Below are 19,545 nucleotides of genomic sequence, written 5' to 3'. Positions count from 1 at the left end.
TTCACGATTCATTCAATGTGAACCATCGTCATCGATTCTTCACACCTTATTCAATATGAACTGTACTTATCAACCATCCCCACCTTTATGTTATAACATTTTTCGAGTTTTTCAATTTTTTTCTCAACCATACTTACACTCCTACTACCTATATTTGCAACACTATAGTATGTGGGATTTGATAGTGACACCGTAAAGCCTCGACTCTACACAAAACTACACTGTAGTTTGTACCAATTTTAGCCTTTTTCATATCTCACTAATAATAAATACAAATAAATGTCTCAATTCTTTTGAATTATAATCAAGTCCAAATAATTGATAATGCAAATATATACTTTGAGTCTTTGATGGGATAAAAAAGGTAATATAGTTAGCCTTCTCTATAATAACCATGTAACACCTGACCGAATGGCTGGACGACAGACCCTTCATGGTTTTGACTATCATCATAAGCGAAAATAAATTAATAACTAATCAATAATTTCATAGGGTTTTGCTATGAAATCATAATATGTTAAACAATCTTTTGATAATATTCACATTTTTATAATAACCTGTCAAACTAGCTACATGAGTCTAATTACAATTTGAACTAGATTTGAAAAGTTCTTACACAAATACAAAACAAAAATTTAAACTACATGTTGCTTCAATATCTACACATGACATGCTCACTTTAGACTTTGAATATTCTAGTTAGTTCCCTTTTTCATGCAATCAACAATTTGGAATACCTGAAACAAGGAAGAGAAACGTGGTAAGTTCATAAGGAACATAATGAGTTCTAAAAATAAGTTTCTTCAATTAAGAATTTGCCACATATTTGCTTAAACAAGAGTTACTCATTCATAATCCATAACTTATGCTTGGGTTTGATCGTCGTTGAGGCGCAGTACATAATGCATGAGAATTCTTCCTGTGAAAGATCATGTAGAATAGTTTTTTTGTACAAACTTGTTGCATATAATCTTAGTATAAAACCCACCGAACGAAGAGAGAGTCATTTCAGATTAACTTGGCGGAAAATCCTGCGGACTCTTTCATGCGGACTCATACATGTGAACTTGTAGAAGAAGGTTCATGGATGTAGCAAGCTCGTACATGCGAATTCATAGAAAAAGATTCATAGATATGGTAGATTGATACATGCGAAGTCAGAGAAAGAGATTCATAAATATGAAAAACTCGTACTTGTGGATTCATAGAGGAAACTTCATAAATATAACATGTTGATTCATAGAAGAAACTTCATGAAAATAGTGGATTCATATATGCGGACTCTGTCACGGACTTTATATGGTGAAATCTCACATATAACTTTAACGTAAAACTTAAAGTATGATTCTAACGGACTTTCATAACTTACATATGCCATGACTATAGAGTTGTTTATACATATGAGGCCTTAATCCTTAAACTCTACAGAGTCTCATACTTTAGAGAACCCATGTAGGGTTATCATATACATGTGTACAAATATATCCATAAAATCCAATCAAACCTCCGCAAAACAAAATATCATGTGTATACATTCTCTGTATAATCCGCCTGAGCCTCTACAAAGCCAATATCATTTTTTCATCTTTCATCTGCCAATACATCCCTCCATACTCTGCATATCATTCATATCTATGATGGATATATAACAAGCATTCAACTGAACATATTGTTAATAACAAAACACATATCATACCAAACATATCATCTATCAGACCATTTTAATGATAACTTCTTCAATAATTATTTTACTAGTAAAAGTTTATCAAAGCAATAAACTAAAACATACAATCAAACATGCATCTATAGATCATCACTTTGCATACTTCAAAGAACATGAAGCAAAACACAATACAATAACATAATACTAATATATATAAAACAACCATAAAGGGTTTGAGTTTAGAAACTCACCAACAAAATACTTAGGGTTGACACAACTTACACTTACTTAGGCTTCCCTTTATCACTTGGTCAAACATTGGGTTTAATAGATAGTTCCTATCGATCCTTACCCTCTGCTACTTTCTGACAGATTGTTCGACCAAGGTAGCCTTTGGTGGGCTTCTTCTTTTGCTAGCCCAATGTGGTCTATCCGACGTTACCTAATCTTAGTCAAACATTCTTCTTCTCTATAAATTCCTGATAGACTTTACCAGTTTGACCATTCGAGCGATCATTATCTCTGAGTGAACCTCGACTCATCTTTGGTTGCCTTTTTTACACGTCGTATTCATCCAATCATACTACTCTCCATGTAAGTCATACAATGTTCTTATTTTCCTTATTCTGTCAGTTTCCTGGCGGACATTTACTTATTGCCATAGCCGAACTATGGTTTTTCACATTGTAACCTCATGTTCAATGTCCTTGCGAACTTTATTGGTTATCATAGTTAAGCTATGGTTTTACACCTTAAACCTTTTTTGATGTGTCGCATCGAAGAACCTAATAATCATTTCCACGTGTCACCCCGAAGGACCTTACCGTTGTCACAGTGTAACTCCATAGAGTTGATAAACTGTCGTCACGGAGTCGCTATAGCGAGCCAGTTGATAACATTCCACGACGTTACCATACTCCCTTGTCGTCCCTTATTAATTCGTCTATTCCTTAATTCCTCCAATTATTCCTAACTTCATCTACCTTGTAGCACTCTTAACCTGTATCCGTCGCCGGACTAGGGTTAAAGGCGTTACCAGCAAATCGAAACATTTTACAAACATTTCATATACGTCATCCACAATCATAGTTAGACATTACTATAGAGTCTCTTATATAGGTCATCGAGACCTTAAGCATGCATTAGAAAGGGGTCAGGACTAAACCGAGCTCTTACAAATTTTTTTCAAAACTTAAACATTTTTCAAAGTTGTACAGGCCACACGCCTGTGTGAACAGGCCGTGTGGCTCACATGACTTTAGACACGCCCGTGTGTCTAGGCCTTGTCAAAACAGGGCATACATACTGACTTGTCCACACGGCCATAAGACACGCCCGTGTGCCAGACCTTGTGAAAATTAGGGAGGCTACTGACTTGGCCACACGGCTGACCACACACTCGTGTATCTAGCCCTTGGTCGAAACTAACTTGGCCACACGGCCTAGCACACGCCCGTGTGTATGACCATGTAGTCAGCTCAAGCTCATTTCGAAATGGCTCTCGAGCAACACGACTGAGACACACGCCCGTGTCTCTGCTCATGTGGGTAAAAATAGGCCATTTACAAGGCCAATTTGCCACCCATTAAGGGTCCTCCCTACAATCATCAAATAGGCACCAATTGCACAACAAAGTTCAAACATTTCATAATCAAAACATTCAACATTCATGGCATATCATTATCAACCAATCTCATGCTCATAACATATACCAATTCATGTCATTCTATAAGCCAAAAACATACCAAAACTTGTGGTTTATAACCTTGATACATTCCATTCATTCTCATACCAAATTCTTACCCAATTCTAAAATATGCACATACCAAAACTTACCAAATTGACTATTTCTTTTGGCCAACCAAATGCACATCATAATGACACACTTGCATCACATAATTCATACAAAAAACACATTCATATACACAACCCAAAACCAAGCCAAATCACATGGCTAAATATATACATTACCAAACATATTCACACACTTCTAGCCTATACATGCCATACTTCAATATATATGTTTTCAAAAGGTACCAAAAAGAAGTTCGATAGTGTGGTGATGATCCCCTATGATCCCTGAGCTTCCGGTAGCTATGATATTTATAAAACAGTTGAAAAACACACAAAGTAAGCTTTCAAAAGCTTAGTAAGCCATATACAAATAAACTTAACACTTTAAACATAAATGCATCATCAAATTACATATATTTCTTAGCCAAATTCTATCACATACCTCAATATTCATATACATTTCACATATTCCAAATTTATTTACACATATAGCATATTTTCTCATGCTCTTATCACATGTCAACATTTGTTCACTAAAGTACATATGCTTACCTTTCAACCTCAAATATGATACTCATTTTAAACGTACCTGAACCGGATACATGTTCACATAATAATTCATTTTCTCAGAATGCCCGTTGAATCATTCGGAGTCATAAGGATACGCGGATAGCTCGGAAAGCTCACATAATGCCAACGTTCCAAACGTGGTCTTACATGTAACTAAATATCAATGCCATTGTCCTAGACAGGGTCTTACACGAAATCAAATACGATGTTGATGTCCCATACATGGTCATACACGTAAATCATAAGTCGATGCCAACGTCCCAGACTTGGTCTTACACGAAAACACATATTGAATCCTATGTCATGACATATGTATCCTAACTATTCTTATGGTTCGTACGGGGTTTTTCGAATGTTGTCACCTTATTGGAACTTTGTCGGATATCACATATTGAGCTCTTATATAGCCATTCAACACAATTTAATGTCATATAAACATAAATAATCAACTCAACACGTTTATTTGTATATTGACTTACCTCATACGAAAATGAACGGAAACGAGCAACTATTCAATGACTTTCGTTTTCCCCCGATCTAATTCTGTTTTCTTTGGTTCTTGATCTTTATAAATTAAAATTTAACTCTTTTATTCACCAAATCATTCAAATCAATCCAAAAACACATATTTAGGGCACTTTACAAATTAGCCCTCACATTTTGACATTTTAACATTTTAGTCCCTAATTCACAAAATCACAAAATACTTAAAATTTCCTTAGACATATGCTTGACCGAATATTCCTATAGCTCATACAAGCCCACATATTTTATTTATTCCATATTTTAGTCCCTCAAAATCTCATTTTTTACAATTTATCCCAAATCACTCAAATTATCAAAAATTCAAAGACAAAACATGTTAACCCAACTTCACAAAACTCATAATTTCATCAAGACTCAACTCAAAATCATTAAGGCTCAACTTAAAATCATCAATAAAATTAGAAATTAAGACATGGGCTTGATAGTATACAAAGCAACGATCGTAAAAACGTAGAAATTATCGAAAATGGATCAAAACACATACATTAATCAACAATCAAAGTACCGAAACCCTAAGAGTTATTTTCTTTTTTTTTTGATGAATTCGGCTAGATGAACATAAAAATGGCCTAATTTTTATGTTTTGTTTAATAAATCGTATATTAATTCATCAATTACCATTTTACCCTTGTATCATAAACATTTAAAACATTAATATCAAGGCCATTAATATCCACTCATATGTTAAATGGTCAAATAACAACATAAGGACCTCTTAACTATAAATACATATCAAATAGACACTTTAACAATTAGAAGGCCACTTTTACATTTTACGCGATTAGGTCCTTTTATCAAATTGAGCACACAAACGATTAAATTTTCATACGAAACTTTCACACATGTCAATTCACATATTAAAATCATAGAAAATAATATTAAAATATTTTTTGACTTGAATTTGTGGTCTCGAAACCACTATTCCTACTAGGGTCTAAACCGGACTATTACATACCCCATCAAGGTAAAATACCTCCGTACTCCCCATACACTATATTCATGCATTTCATACAATTCATTGTGCTAGTTACTATCACATACATTACAACATTAAACAAATACACTTGCAACCATATGCATACACAACTTACTTATCCTTCATATTCATACACGACCAAAGTTTTAGACACAACTCAAAGCAAACATAGATGTGGCTCAAGCAAGCAACGCAACATCAACAATCACCTAAAAGTCGAGTGTTGAAATTCACCTAGCTCTCTTTATCTTCGACAACTTAGCTTGTCAAAACTCCAGAGCCTCCTTTGTCTTGGTAGCTAAGCATAGCAACCAATTATCGGTTAACTCAAAAGTATTCAAACCTTAAAACCTCATAATCCATAATTATATAGAAACTTTTTGAGAATTCTTACTTCTCTTTCCTCTAGTCCATGAGTACAGAAAGGCCTAGGACTTACCAGTTTATCGAATTCTCGACTTCCCACATTTCGAACCTTACATTTACCACTTTATTCAAAGTTTTCTCAAACTCCCTCTTTTACTTTGGAGCGACCGAATAAGACGTTGCAAACAAGAAGGAATTTACTAGCTAAATTCAGGAGAATTCTTTCCTTTCTACACACAAATATTTATAGCCAAAGTTTGCACAATCTCCTTAGTCACGATCTCTTTAGTCTATTTTTACCAATTACTACTAATTATTTTGTCTCCCAATAGGGAGATAGTCGGTTCCAATCTAACTAAACCAAAATTGAGATCCAACTAATCACAATTCAACCACTAAAATTTCTTAATTTTTGGGTAAGCCCGTTAATTTGCCAATCCATTCAATGAAATCCTAACTTTCCTTTAATTTTGAGACTTAAAGGAAAATCAAGTGTGACATAGGTTTCTTCTTTCTTGGTTAGCTAAGCATAACAACCATATAAATATTAAAACAAATATGCATATATATATTTGATAAACCGTAATATATACATATTTTTACCCCATGCTTGGCATATTTATGAATGATTTTTCCTTGGTTTCATTGAATTTGATGCTCCTAATCCTTTAAATTCATGTTTTATACTTAGGCAAGCATTGAAAAGCGAAAAGATCAAGAAACAGGCCAAAAACGGACAAAATGAGCCTCATTCAGCATGGCACACGACCTAAGCACTTCCACAGGGGTGATCGACACGCTCGTGTGTGACACACGGGTAGACCACACGCCCGTGTGTCATGGCCATATCGACACAAAACCAAGTCAAAGTTACACACGACTTGAGCACCTTCACATGGGCATGACACACGGCCGTGTCCCTATCGAGCCTAAATCTAATTTTACTCGGAAAAGGCCAATTTTGGGCTAATTTGGGCATTCCAAAGTCTATTTAAAGACCCTAGAAGTGGATTAAAGGGGACACGCAGAGTTGAAGGTAGAAAATACTCAAGGACAGCCATCAGAATCACCTCAGAGGCAGGATTTACATCAAGACTGAAGATTTCCATCCAATTTCCTAAAAGTTATTTGGATTTCTTTATGCTTTGTTGTTTTCCAAACTTTGAGATGTTTTCCATTATTATTATGAACTAAACTCCCTAAATACCTAAAGGAGATAAAACCTAAGACAGATCTTATTATTATTTGAATTATATGATAAATATTTGTTCTTATTTTTAATTGTGAATTTAACCATTGCTTTAATATTCCAGGATATTAATTCAGGTTTTGATATGCTTATTCAGTGGAGAAAAAGTCTCTGTTTAAGAGTAGATCATTCATAATTAAGTGGAGTTGCATGCAATCCTAGAGATAGGACGACATAAATCTACCGGATTAGAGTCAAATCTAATAAGAGAATCCATAGATCGAGTTAATGTGACAATAGGGGTTTTAAATAGAAAGAGATTTCAATTAATCAACTTAGAGTCAGTTGTTTTTAGTCTCGAGAGAGATATTAACATAAATCAGGGATTTCTACGGTTTAAGTTAAGTTAATAAATCGTCTAACTCAAAGGTAATAAGTGAAGTCTAGGTGGATTCTTCGTTGGGTATTGTCTTCTCCATCAGTTTTCTAAAAAGTATTTCCAACTTTAATCTCTGTCGTAACCTTAGTTAGTTAGATAGTTAATTTTAGTTTTAAAACATCCCTTCCATTCTTAGGCTAGATAATAAAAAGACAGTAATTACTAGTACTTTTAGTTCTTGTGGATACGATATTTCCGGTCTCACCACAACTATACTACTGTTCAATAGGTGACTTGCCTTTGTCGAATTTTTTAGTTAGTTTTACGACCATCAATATGTAAGAAAATCTTAATTCTTATGCATGCAAAGGAGTTATAAATGTTAACTAAAACTTCAATCATCATAGTTCAAAATAAATTATATTGAAATCCATACTTTCATTTCTTTATCTTAAATCAAAAGGTACGTAAGAGTTAAAAATATTACCAAATTGTTAAATTCTCTAATATTTAAGCTAACACTCTAGATTCTTCCCATCATACGAATTGCTTCTTAATTTTATTTTTTACAGAATGAACCATAGAAGAAAATGAAAGAAAGAAAAGTGAATTACCAGAATGAAAGAATCCTCTCAATATATAATCTTTCCAATACTATTCCCCTAAATCCTATGTCAGTTAGTACTATTAAAACCCTTAATCATAATGTTTCCTACTAAAAGAAAACTCCTAGTTCTAATGTAACGAGACTAAACTTGAATTCTAACTATTTACCAGTCAAACCATAAGATTCTCATAATCACACTAGAACCTGCTTAACCAGAAGATTTTTTGATTAAATACTCAGAAATTTTGTTATACCAAACCTTTAACATTTTCGGGTGTGACAAACCACCCACTATAACAACATTTTGCTATAATAGACAAGTTTTTAGAATAACTTTTTATGTTTTATTTTAACCCTCTATAACAGCTTTTAACTTATAACAACAACATCTATAGTTATGAAGTATGTTTTTTTTTATTAAATTAGCTCTCTATAACAACATACTATCTAAATTTTAAACTAAAATTATAGTTTTTCATATAAACAAGCCTATTAATTATCATTTATTAAATGAAAATGATCTTAATTAGCAAGCCTATTAATTTTCATTTATTAAATGAAAACGATCTTAATTAAAATATTATTCAATAAAATAATTAAATTTCACGTAAAGAAATAGATTAATCATATTTTATTAAATGAAAATAATATTCAATGAGTGGAATTAAAGATATCAATTCAAAAAATTGTTAAGTTCCCTCATTATATATTCTACTATGAATTTGGAACATCATAAACTTATAAATTGATTACTTGATTTTAGTAACTCATGATAAATTAATTAATTAAATTCGGTAAATCATATTGATTAATTGAACTTTTTAGATTTATGGACTTTATAGTTAACCATGTGAAAGAATGTAAAATAAAATATGCATAAAAACAATAATATATGTACATGTTATAGGTCTTTTATTTTGTTGATTTGATTCCCACTTTCTTTACTTGATGAAAATTCACGATATGAATTCTGAGGTAAGCTTAAACGATTATCTCTCTATAATAACATACTTTTGTAGGTGTATAACAACCACCTTTTTATAGCAAACAAAATTGAGTAAACAAATGGAGTTGTTATAGGGAGAATTGACTGTACTATGTAAGAATTACAAGACTTTCATGCTGTTATATGTAGGGGTGAGCAAAACTCGATCTGATTCGAAAAAAAATTCAAATTTCGAGTTAAACGAATCATGTTATTCGAGTTATTTGAGTCAACTATTTTTTTTTGAATTTTGAGTTCGAATCTATTTGAATTTTCGAATTCGAATAACTCAAATATCAAACTGTAATATTTTACATTTTTACCCCAAACCCCAAACCTTTTTACTTTTCCCCCAAAACTTTTACTCCCCTCCCCTCCCAACCCCCCATCTACCTAAAATCCATTTCCCACTGATGCGGTCGTTGAGAGCACTAAAAATATCCTATTCCCTGTAAAATAATGAAAAAGAACAGTAAAGGGGAAGTAGGGTTGAATCCTCAGGGATTAGATTATACGAATGCTTGTTTCTCGAAATCCTGGGCAGAATTGTAACGCCCCTAACCCGTATCCGCTGCCAGAATAGGGTTTCGGAGCATTACTACCACTTGCAAATCACTAAAAAAAATTCACTTGTTAGTGTACTTACACATATTTCATATAAATTCTTATTTTCTCAATATGTCATATTTGAATTTAATACTCGTCTTAACTTACATATTTTCCTTATGTTAACATATAAAAGATAATCTCATATGTACATGTCATGGTACATATCATTCTCTTACCGTTTCTTTAATAACATATATCATTCATTTCATTATATCAACATTTCATGCACCATCATTTCCTTATATCTTAGGTATATTTATTTCGGTAATGGTTCTTATTAAACTTAACATAATTTAAATTCCATGTACCTATACTTATTTCATTTATCTATCTTATAAATTATTTCATACAACTATTTTGTACATTTATTTCCATATGACCAATTCCTGTAAACATTTCACATTACCATTTTGTATAACCAATTCAATTAACCATTTGTTATATTACCTGAATATTAGTTGTTCAACAGATATCTTGGCGTTTCTCTTCCACGATCTTATTTATCTTCGACATGATACCATAGTGTCTTTCAACTATGGTCTTACTCATTTTCTATCATGTTGCCATGGTATCATTCAACCATGGTCTTATTCATTTCCCCATCACGTTGCCATGGTATCTTTCAACCACGGTCTTACACATTTCATATCAGGTTGCCATGGTATCTTTCAACCACGGTCTTACACGTTTCATATCAGGTTGCCATGGTATCTTTCAACCACGGTCTTACACATTTCATATCAGGTTGCCATGGTATCTTTCAACCATGGTCTTACACGTTTCATATTACACGTTTCATATCAGGTTGCCATGGTATCTTTCAACCATGGTCTTACACATTTTCTATCAGAGAGCACACTCCCGCGAACCTCATTCTTATAGTGGGATTACCAGTCCAGGCTAAATCCCCTGTAATATAAACTCATAGAGTATTGTCGGGATTACCAGTCCAGGCTAAATCCCCTGCAATGACAATTACTCTAATGAGCTTGGATCTGAATTACCAGTCCAGGCTAAATTCAGACCCTAATTCGGATTACCCGTCCGGGCTAAATCCATTTTCCACATATTCTTCGGGAGGGCTATATCAGGATAGGATCACCCGTCCGGGCTTGATCCTTTTTACCGTCAATTCCTTTTCAGAGATCCATCGAATTTTCCTTCCATTCAACAGGGATTTATTTTCAAGTTATATCGAGTATTTACCAATATTTCATCAATTATCATAAATTGAATATTCAAATCATATTTTCATTACATAACCACATATTTCAAGTGTTTAAAAATACAATTCAAGTTACGCAAACTTACCTCATTGATTGTTCGTGTTTATGATTTTATTATTCTGATATATTTTCTTTTCCATGATCAAGTCTCGTATTTGTGTCGTCCGGATCTTTATAAATAAATTTGATCATCATTTTCATTCATTTCATATTCTAATGCATTTAATTAATGCTCCAGACAAAAATTACCATTTTGCCCCTAAACTTTTAATTAATGACGATTTCATCCTTAGGGTCAAGAAAATAAAATTCTTGCAATTTAATCCTTATTTCCAGCTATTATTATCATACATATCGATAACAGTCCATGAATTTTATAAAATATCAAAATTTTTCACAATTTCAACACTTTTCAATTTAATCCCTAAAACATGTTTCTCCCCGATCTTGAACTGAATTGATAATTTTGTTAAATTTTGTAATTTAAATAATAAAATAATCTATTTCATGCAATTTAGTTATTTTTGATATTTTTACAAAATTGCTCATAAAGTTTTCCTTTTATTCAATTTAGTCCTTAAGCCTAAAACATGCAAATTAGCCATGCTAGATGAATATTCATACATATTTTCCTCCTCCTCCTCTCCATTCCACATCCTTAATTTATATAACATGCAACAAGTAACATATTCAATAATTTCACTATTTACTTATATGTACATTCAAAACTGTCCATTTGCATCATAGTCACTAAATTATTTATATATTAAGCTACAGAACTCAAAATTAAGATCCGTTACATTTTCCTGAAACTAGAATCACATGTCTTCTTACCATAAAATTTTCAGAATTTTTGGTTTATCCAATTAGTACATTTTATTCATTAAAGTCTCCCCTGTTTTGCTATTTGACAGTTCTGACCACTCTTCACTAAAGTTTAATTATCTCTTTAAACAGAATTCAAATGATGTTATAATTTGTTTCTTATAAAAATAGACTCATTAAGGAATTTAACCATATAAATTATGTAACAAAATTATTTTTGTATAATTTTTAGTGATTTTTCCGAGTCAGAACAAGGGATCTTGAAATCATTCTGAACCAGTCTCACAAAAATATAAATATCTCAGAATACAGAATTACTTTACTTTCTATATTTATTTTATATAAAACTAGACTCAATAAGATTTAATTCCATATCACCCTTAGCTTCTAATTCAATTTCTATCATTTTTGGTGATTTTTCAAAATTAGCCTATTACTGCTGTCTAAAACTACTTTAGTGCAACATATTGGTTACCAAGTTTATAACACTCCTATTTCCATTTTCTACCATATTTCCCATTATTTTCTCTCATTTCCCTTCACTAATATATCAAAAACATGGAACCATATAAAAGAAAACTCTACATTAACATCAATTCCATGCTTTTTCAACAATATTAGACTTAAAAATATATTGAAATCTTAATGTTCTTACCTTTTCTTATTAACTTCAATCTTTAACTTGATTTTTCTCTCTCCTCCAGCTTCTATTTCTTGAATCCAACTTGAAATTCTTGCTCCCCATCATCTCCTTGCTATCTTTCTCTCTTGATAGCTATGGAAATTCTTCCAATTTTTAGGTAAGAATAATGAATTTTTGGTGAAAGGACTAAATTGTAAAGAAAGAAAACTTCTTTTCTTCTTACTCTTTCTCACGTTGGTTTGCATGGAAAGGAAAGATGATGAAAATTCTTCATCTTTCTTTTCCTTATATACTAAATAAATAATAATAAAATAATATTAAATATCTCATAAAATATTAATAAAATAATATTAATCTAATTAATTAATTTAAAATATCATCAACATAATCATTACATTCTAGAATTCTCTCTTTACTAATTGACCATTTTGCCCTTCATGATCTTTTAGAATTCCATCCTTTAGTCATCATTTAATTTGGTAAAATTACAATTTAGTCCCTCATAGTTCTTCACTTATTCAATTTGGTCCTAATTTATCCATTTTCCTTAGTCTCTAGATCATTCTACCCTTAAAATATTTACACTATTGGTCCTTCAACTTAACTTTTTCATATTTACACTTTAACCCCTTAAGTCTTGAGTATTTACTCTTAGGCAACAAAACTTTTTTGACTTTTACAATTTAGTCCTTTCCTGAATCAAGATATCATAATTTACTTCCCAATGTTGCCATAACTCAAAACTTCCCTTTTTATCACTTTATTTCCTTATTTTATTATATCAAGGATAATATATTACTGTAAAGATTTTCGGGGTATTACAAGAATCGTGCCCAAGAAAACCTACGTGACAGAAAAAAAATAAAAAAATAATAGAATTAAAGATTTGATTTGGAAAAAATAAACAACAGAATCTAAAGTTGACTGAAATTGTGATTACGAAAATAATAAAAATAATAAAGAGAGTTAAAGGAAAAGAAATTCTTATTGGTAGATTCCAGCCTCCAGTTGTCTCATTTCGCCTTGAGTTCGATCCTCGGCTTTTAAATGACCCTTCTCAACTTAAGTAACCCAGTTATAGTGGAAGAAGACGCCTACAACCACCAGCTCCAAATATTAGACTTACGATTTTTAGGGAACCTGACTCTAGCCAGTAATCTATGCTAGATCAACGTTTCTCAGTGGCGAATCCCACCCCATTTCGTCTCTTTGGCTCGCCAATCTCTGACGCAGTAAGTTAACGAACCGACTATGCAATCCTTCCAAGACATACAAAGCGGCCACCTTTGCATATGCTGAAAAGCTTACTTCTTAAGGGCCATGGACGGAAGCGTCAGCCCGTAGTGTGGAGAAACGATGAATACTTGGCGAGAAGGCTAAGTACGGATTCTAGGCCTCAAGAACCCTTTTTGGGGAATATTGACAACTTTCGGCTAAATAGGTTTTAGTGGCTCATGATAATGGTGGAAAAAGAAATAAATATAAAAATAGAAAAGGGAATTTTATTGAAAGAAAATATAAAGAAACAAAAGCTTAGACTTTCAGGAGGAGAGTGTTTACAGAAAAAGATAAACCCCAAATAGAGTCACTTCACCCCTTATTTATAGTGCTAGGGAGATAGTCTAATTTAACTTAAATTCTAAAAAGATAAATATATTTAATTAAAGATAAATAAAGATAATTAAAATAAAATCCTAAAATTAAATAATCCTAATAATTATCTTAATATTAATTATTCTAATATAAATAAAATGGAGTCTTATAAAATAAAATCTCTTCTTTTTGCATTTTTAGTCCTTGTGTCTTCCATGCTCGCACTTTTGGCACAATTTTTTTCCTGTGTCACATATCAGCCCATTGTGTCTTCAAATTCGCACTTTTGTCCCTTAATTTTGCTTTTGCCTCCAAATCAGTCCCTAATCGATAAAAAGACATAAATAGCTCAAACTAGTAGGATCAAGCCCAGAATAAACACATGATTAATACATGAAAATACGTTATTCTAGAGCATTATCACCCACCAAATATTTATTTTAATGTTTTCCCTCCAAAATTTCACTCTCCCATTTACTTTCCCTCAAAAATTTTTATTTTTCCCCAAAATTTTTACTCCCTCCCATTTTCCCGTTAAAACTTTTTCTCCTCTCCCATCCCACCTCCCATCACCCCAAACCCATCCTCTCAATTTTTTTTAATATTTTCCTTCCAAAATTTTACTCCCCCTAATTACTTTCCCTCAAAATTTTATTCCCCAAAACTTTTTATTTTCCCCCTAAACTTTTACTTTTTACCCTTTACTCCTATAAAAAAATCAAAAACATCTAAAAAAAATCCCTAAACCTAAATAGTAATAATTTTATTTATATCTATTATTTATATGATTAAATTAAATTTCATAGTTTATATTATTTATATTATTAAATTGCTTAATCATATTGAATATTTATATTAAAATTTAATTATTAATAATGTCATAAAATATTCATGTTAAAATTTTATGTTTGTGTCAATTTCTTTAAAATAAATTTTATTAGAAAATCACATTTTTTCATTTAATATATTTTTTAATTTCAAAATACATAGGGATAAGAATCTGAAGATAATTGAAACAACTAAGCAATCAAAGAAGCTAACCCGTATATAAAAGATTAATAAATAAATTATGAGGTGATGAAAGTTAATAACAAATTTAATTACTGTGGATAAATTTTATTACAGTGGGTGACAGTGGTTATAAGGATCTAAAATTATTTTTTTAAAATTTAACTCGAACAAAAATGTATGATTCAAATTTCATCTCACTCGACTTGATTCGAGAAAATTTCAAATGGAGTTAGGATGATAAAATATGATTCATTAACTCGATTAACTCGAAATTTTTTCATTTGATTCGATTCGATCAAACGCTCACTCCTAGTTATATGTATGTTATCGTATTAGTTATATGGGTTAATTAAATTATTTTTATAATATTTCATGATTAAAAAATTTAATTAGTTTTAAATCTAATGGTAGATATTAGAATTTTTTTTCTTAGCAAAAATAAAGTTTTTATTATTAAGTGAAAATGCCTGATAATTGCCAAAGTCATTACACAATCGCTGAGGAACGCCAAAAAGGACGACAATAAAATATAACAAAAGCTGCCTAACATCAAATGGTTGATGTTAAATATTTTTCATGTAAGTACCCAAATTTACCCGGGCCCAAAACCATTAACCAGCCCAAAAAATTAAAAAATATATATCAAAACAAAAAAAAAACCAAATAATTAAATGTCCACTGTCCAATTTACATAGCCCAAAGTTAAAACCCAGTTACAAGCCCAATCCTACAATTACAAAAACCCAACAAAATAGAGCCCGATAGGCTGTAATAGCCCTAATTTGACCCTAGTCGGGAAGTAGTTTCGGAACCACAAAACCGAGTTATAAAAATAATTAAATGTCATATTCTATGTTTTTGATGTGAGTAAATGCATGTGTAAAAGTTTCATGCTTTGATTTGGTCATTTGTATGTGAATTTATTTAATAGGACTTATGTGAGACACTTTTGAAATGTGATAGGCTAATTTTATAATGGTCTATTAATGCATGTATTGAAAGGAATGGTTTTGCATGTCAAATTAACCATTTTAGATAGTGGCCGGCCATGTTATTAGTTAACATATAATATATGAATTTTATATTAGCATTATTTTAATTAAATGGCTTTATATTATAGAATAATAAGAAATAAAAATGGGAAAAAGGGTGAAGAAAACAAGGTGTTCATCCTTGTTCCTTCTTAGCCGATTTTAAAGAAGAAAAGGGGGCAAACCATTCGGTGATTTTAAGCCTTAAATAAGGTAAGTAATTCATGTTATCTCTTGGATTTTTAGCATATTTTAAGTTAGGTATTAAGTTCCTTACTTAGCCCATGACAAAATTTTTAGTTGTGTGGTGTTTTGAGCATTCGGCCATGGGAGAAATTGAAGTGAATGGATTGTTGTTCTTATGGTTTAATGGAATTTGAGCTAGTTAATACTTGATTGTTAGCATTTATATGTGAAAGGGATGAATTTGGACTTGTTGAGTTACATGAATAAATCTTTTGTTTTTTTTTTCTTAGTGTTAAATGAGAACAAATACCGTTGGGTGATTGTATGAAATAATTAGAGATTTTCATATCAAGAGGTTCGGCTTTGTAAATGAATTTAAGGGTATAAATCTTGAATAATGTTATGTATAGGTTTCGGCTTTGATAGTAATTATATAAGTATAATTAGTCATTTTGATAATATGGTATGAAGTGATAAGTAAAAATATAAGGGTAGCTTAAGTTAAATAACTTTCGGCTATGAATTTTCATGTTTAATATTTTTATGTTGATGTTCAAATTGAAAATGGATGTTAGTTGTGTTATAACACTTGCTTAATAATGAAAAGATCATGAGCTTAAGGCTTGAGAGGCATTCGGCTTTGGAGTAAAAAAAAATTAAAAATTAATTAGGAAATGAAATCCAAGTTAGTGAATTATGTGTTAAGAGAGAGATTTAGGTTTTATATATATATGTGATTATATTGAATTTAAGAGGCTATGTTAGCTAATTGAAGATTTCGGCCCTAATATTATAGTGAATATTATTTTGAACAAAGGTTTTAAATTATATAATAAAATTGGTGAGAATGTTTTGAGAGAGGTATATACAATTAAGTTGAGTTGAGAAATGATTTCTCAAATGTCTAAATGATATTCGGCTTAGGCTTGTAAACATGTCTAGTTAGTGGAGAATGTTTTTAAAATGGGGAAGGTTATAAGCCGAGTTTAATGTTAAAAGAAATATTTGAACCGATACATATTGCCGAATGTATTCTATTGTGACTTACCAAGTATACAAATTTGATAATGCTATAATAGTAGACTTAATTGGACTTTAGCATTTTGAGTGATGCATTTGACTTGTGTGTCGACCTTGGATGATATGTATTATTATATGAAATTAAGTGATGTTTATTAAACTCGAAATTTCAAGGTGATTAGCTAGTAATATGTTCGGTTGTAATGAGTGGAGCATATGCATGATGTTAAAATAGTAGTTAATAAGGTCAATTGTACTTTAATTGTACGATATACATGCATTAAATTGAATTGCTCAATTGATAAATAATTAAATAAATTTATTTGTTTAAATTAAGCTCAAGAGCTAAGAGGATCGAAATCGGATAAGGGAAAGGAGAAAGTAATCGAGTAGCCTATCCGTAACTGTTCAAATATACTCGAGGTAAGTCTTTGAGTAATGAAACTTAGCTTATGATTTGATAAAATCATGGTATATAAGCATAATAAATAAATGTGACCTATTGGTTCTACTTGAATTACGTAGTGGGATAAATAATTTGTGTATATGACTTGTAGCCGAATGGTTATAGAAATCATGTTGGATAGAGAAATGAAATCGTATTCTTTGTATGTGGCTATTGAGCCGAAAGTGGAATGGTTGATAAGCACGTTGTGCTTGTGTTCAAGTAATGCAAATAAAATGCTAATGTGTTATGATATATATATGTGCATGATAATGGAGAATTATATCCGGGCTAAGTCCCGAAGGCATTCGTGCTAGTGTTATATCCGGGCTAAGTCCCGAAGGCATTCGTGCTGGTGTTATATCCGGGCTAAGTCCCGAAGGCATTCGTGCTGGTGTTATATCCGGGCTAAGCCCCAAAGGCATTCGTGCTGGTGTTATATCCGGGCTAAGTCCCGAAGGCATTCGTGCTGGTGTTATATCCGGGATAAGTCCCGAAGGCATTCATGCTGGTGTTATATTCGAGCTTAGCCCCGAAGGCATTCGTGCTGGTGTTATATCTGGGCTAAGCCCCGAAGGCATTCGTGCTGGTGTTATATCCGGGCTAAGCCCCGAAGGCATTCGTGCTGGTATTATATTCGGGCTTAAAGTCCCGCATGCTTTGTGGTGGTGATTGGATTTGGGTTTTAAACCTAGCAGACTTAATGCCGATGATTGGAGTAAGATTATGATTTCGAATGTTCGTAGTAAACTGCCATTGAATATGTCAAATACATTAAGTTGATCAGGTATGTATTATATACTTTTATATGTTAGATTGATCGGAATTGAATCATGATTGAGAAATGAGAAGTATATGTGAAAATCTCATATGTGTATGTGTGTATTCGGTTATGGTGAAAGGTTATATGAGATTGATTTGGTGATATACATATTAAATAATATGAATGCAAGAATGGGTAATAAATCTGCTTGGGACAGCAGCAGTAACGTGATTTCAGAAAATCACCATAAATTTTGGGAGTTGAGTTAGAAGCTGAATAAATTATGTCATGAAATATTAATGAGTCTAGTTTCTTATAAAAGAAACTGTGTGAGCAAAAGAATTGCCAATAATGAGATATTTGAAGTGGCATGGAATAGAGTCAAAATAACTTCGAGGTCCCCTGTTCTGTTTTCAGAAAATCATTATAAATGGTACAAAAATGGTTATAAGATAAAATTTATATCCTTAGACTCCTTAATGAGTCTAGTTTCAAATGAAATAAACGATAACATATTTCGAATTCTGTATAATAAGAAAATTGATTCGTAGTGAAGAGTGGTCAGAATAGTCAAACAGTGAAACAGGGGAAACTTCAATAAAAATCTGGTATTGATTGGTCAAACCAAAAATTCTGAAAATTTTATGGATGGAAGATATATGAGTCTAATTTCAGGGAAAATTAACAACACTTGATTTGGAGTTTCTTATCTCCAGTTATAAATAATTTAGTGACTATTGCTCAGGAAGACAGCTTGTAGTGAATTTGTGATTTTGTTGCAAACATGGTTAAAACTTGTTAATGAGATGCTTTTCGAGTTCTTATGATCTTATTTGTGATTTCAATATTTGGTTTTAATTGAGTTCAGATTCAAGTGAGGTGAATTTGCTAAATATGCATTATGTTCATGGATACTTGGCCAAAATGGTAATTATCTAGGAATGATTTCTTGAAAATTTGAAATAATCGATCTATAAGTAAATTAATTGTTTGCATTGCTTAAAACTTACTAAGCATTGAAGCTTACTCCGTGTTCTCTTTTCCATTTCTTATAGGTTTATACTTTAGCTCGAGTTGGAAGGGCCGGAGATATTATCACACTATCGAGTCATTATGTG

The sequence above is a fragment of the Gossypium hirsutum genome, chromosome A11 (genome assembly GCF_007990345.1).
Source record: "Gossypium hirsutum isolate 1008001.06 chromosome A11, Gossypium_hirsutum_v2.1, whole genome shotgun sequence".
Lineage (NCBI taxonomy): Eukaryota > Viridiplantae > Streptophyta > Magnoliopsida > Malvales > Malvaceae > Gossypium > Gossypium hirsutum.
This window is presented reverse-complemented; position numbering follows the sequence as displayed.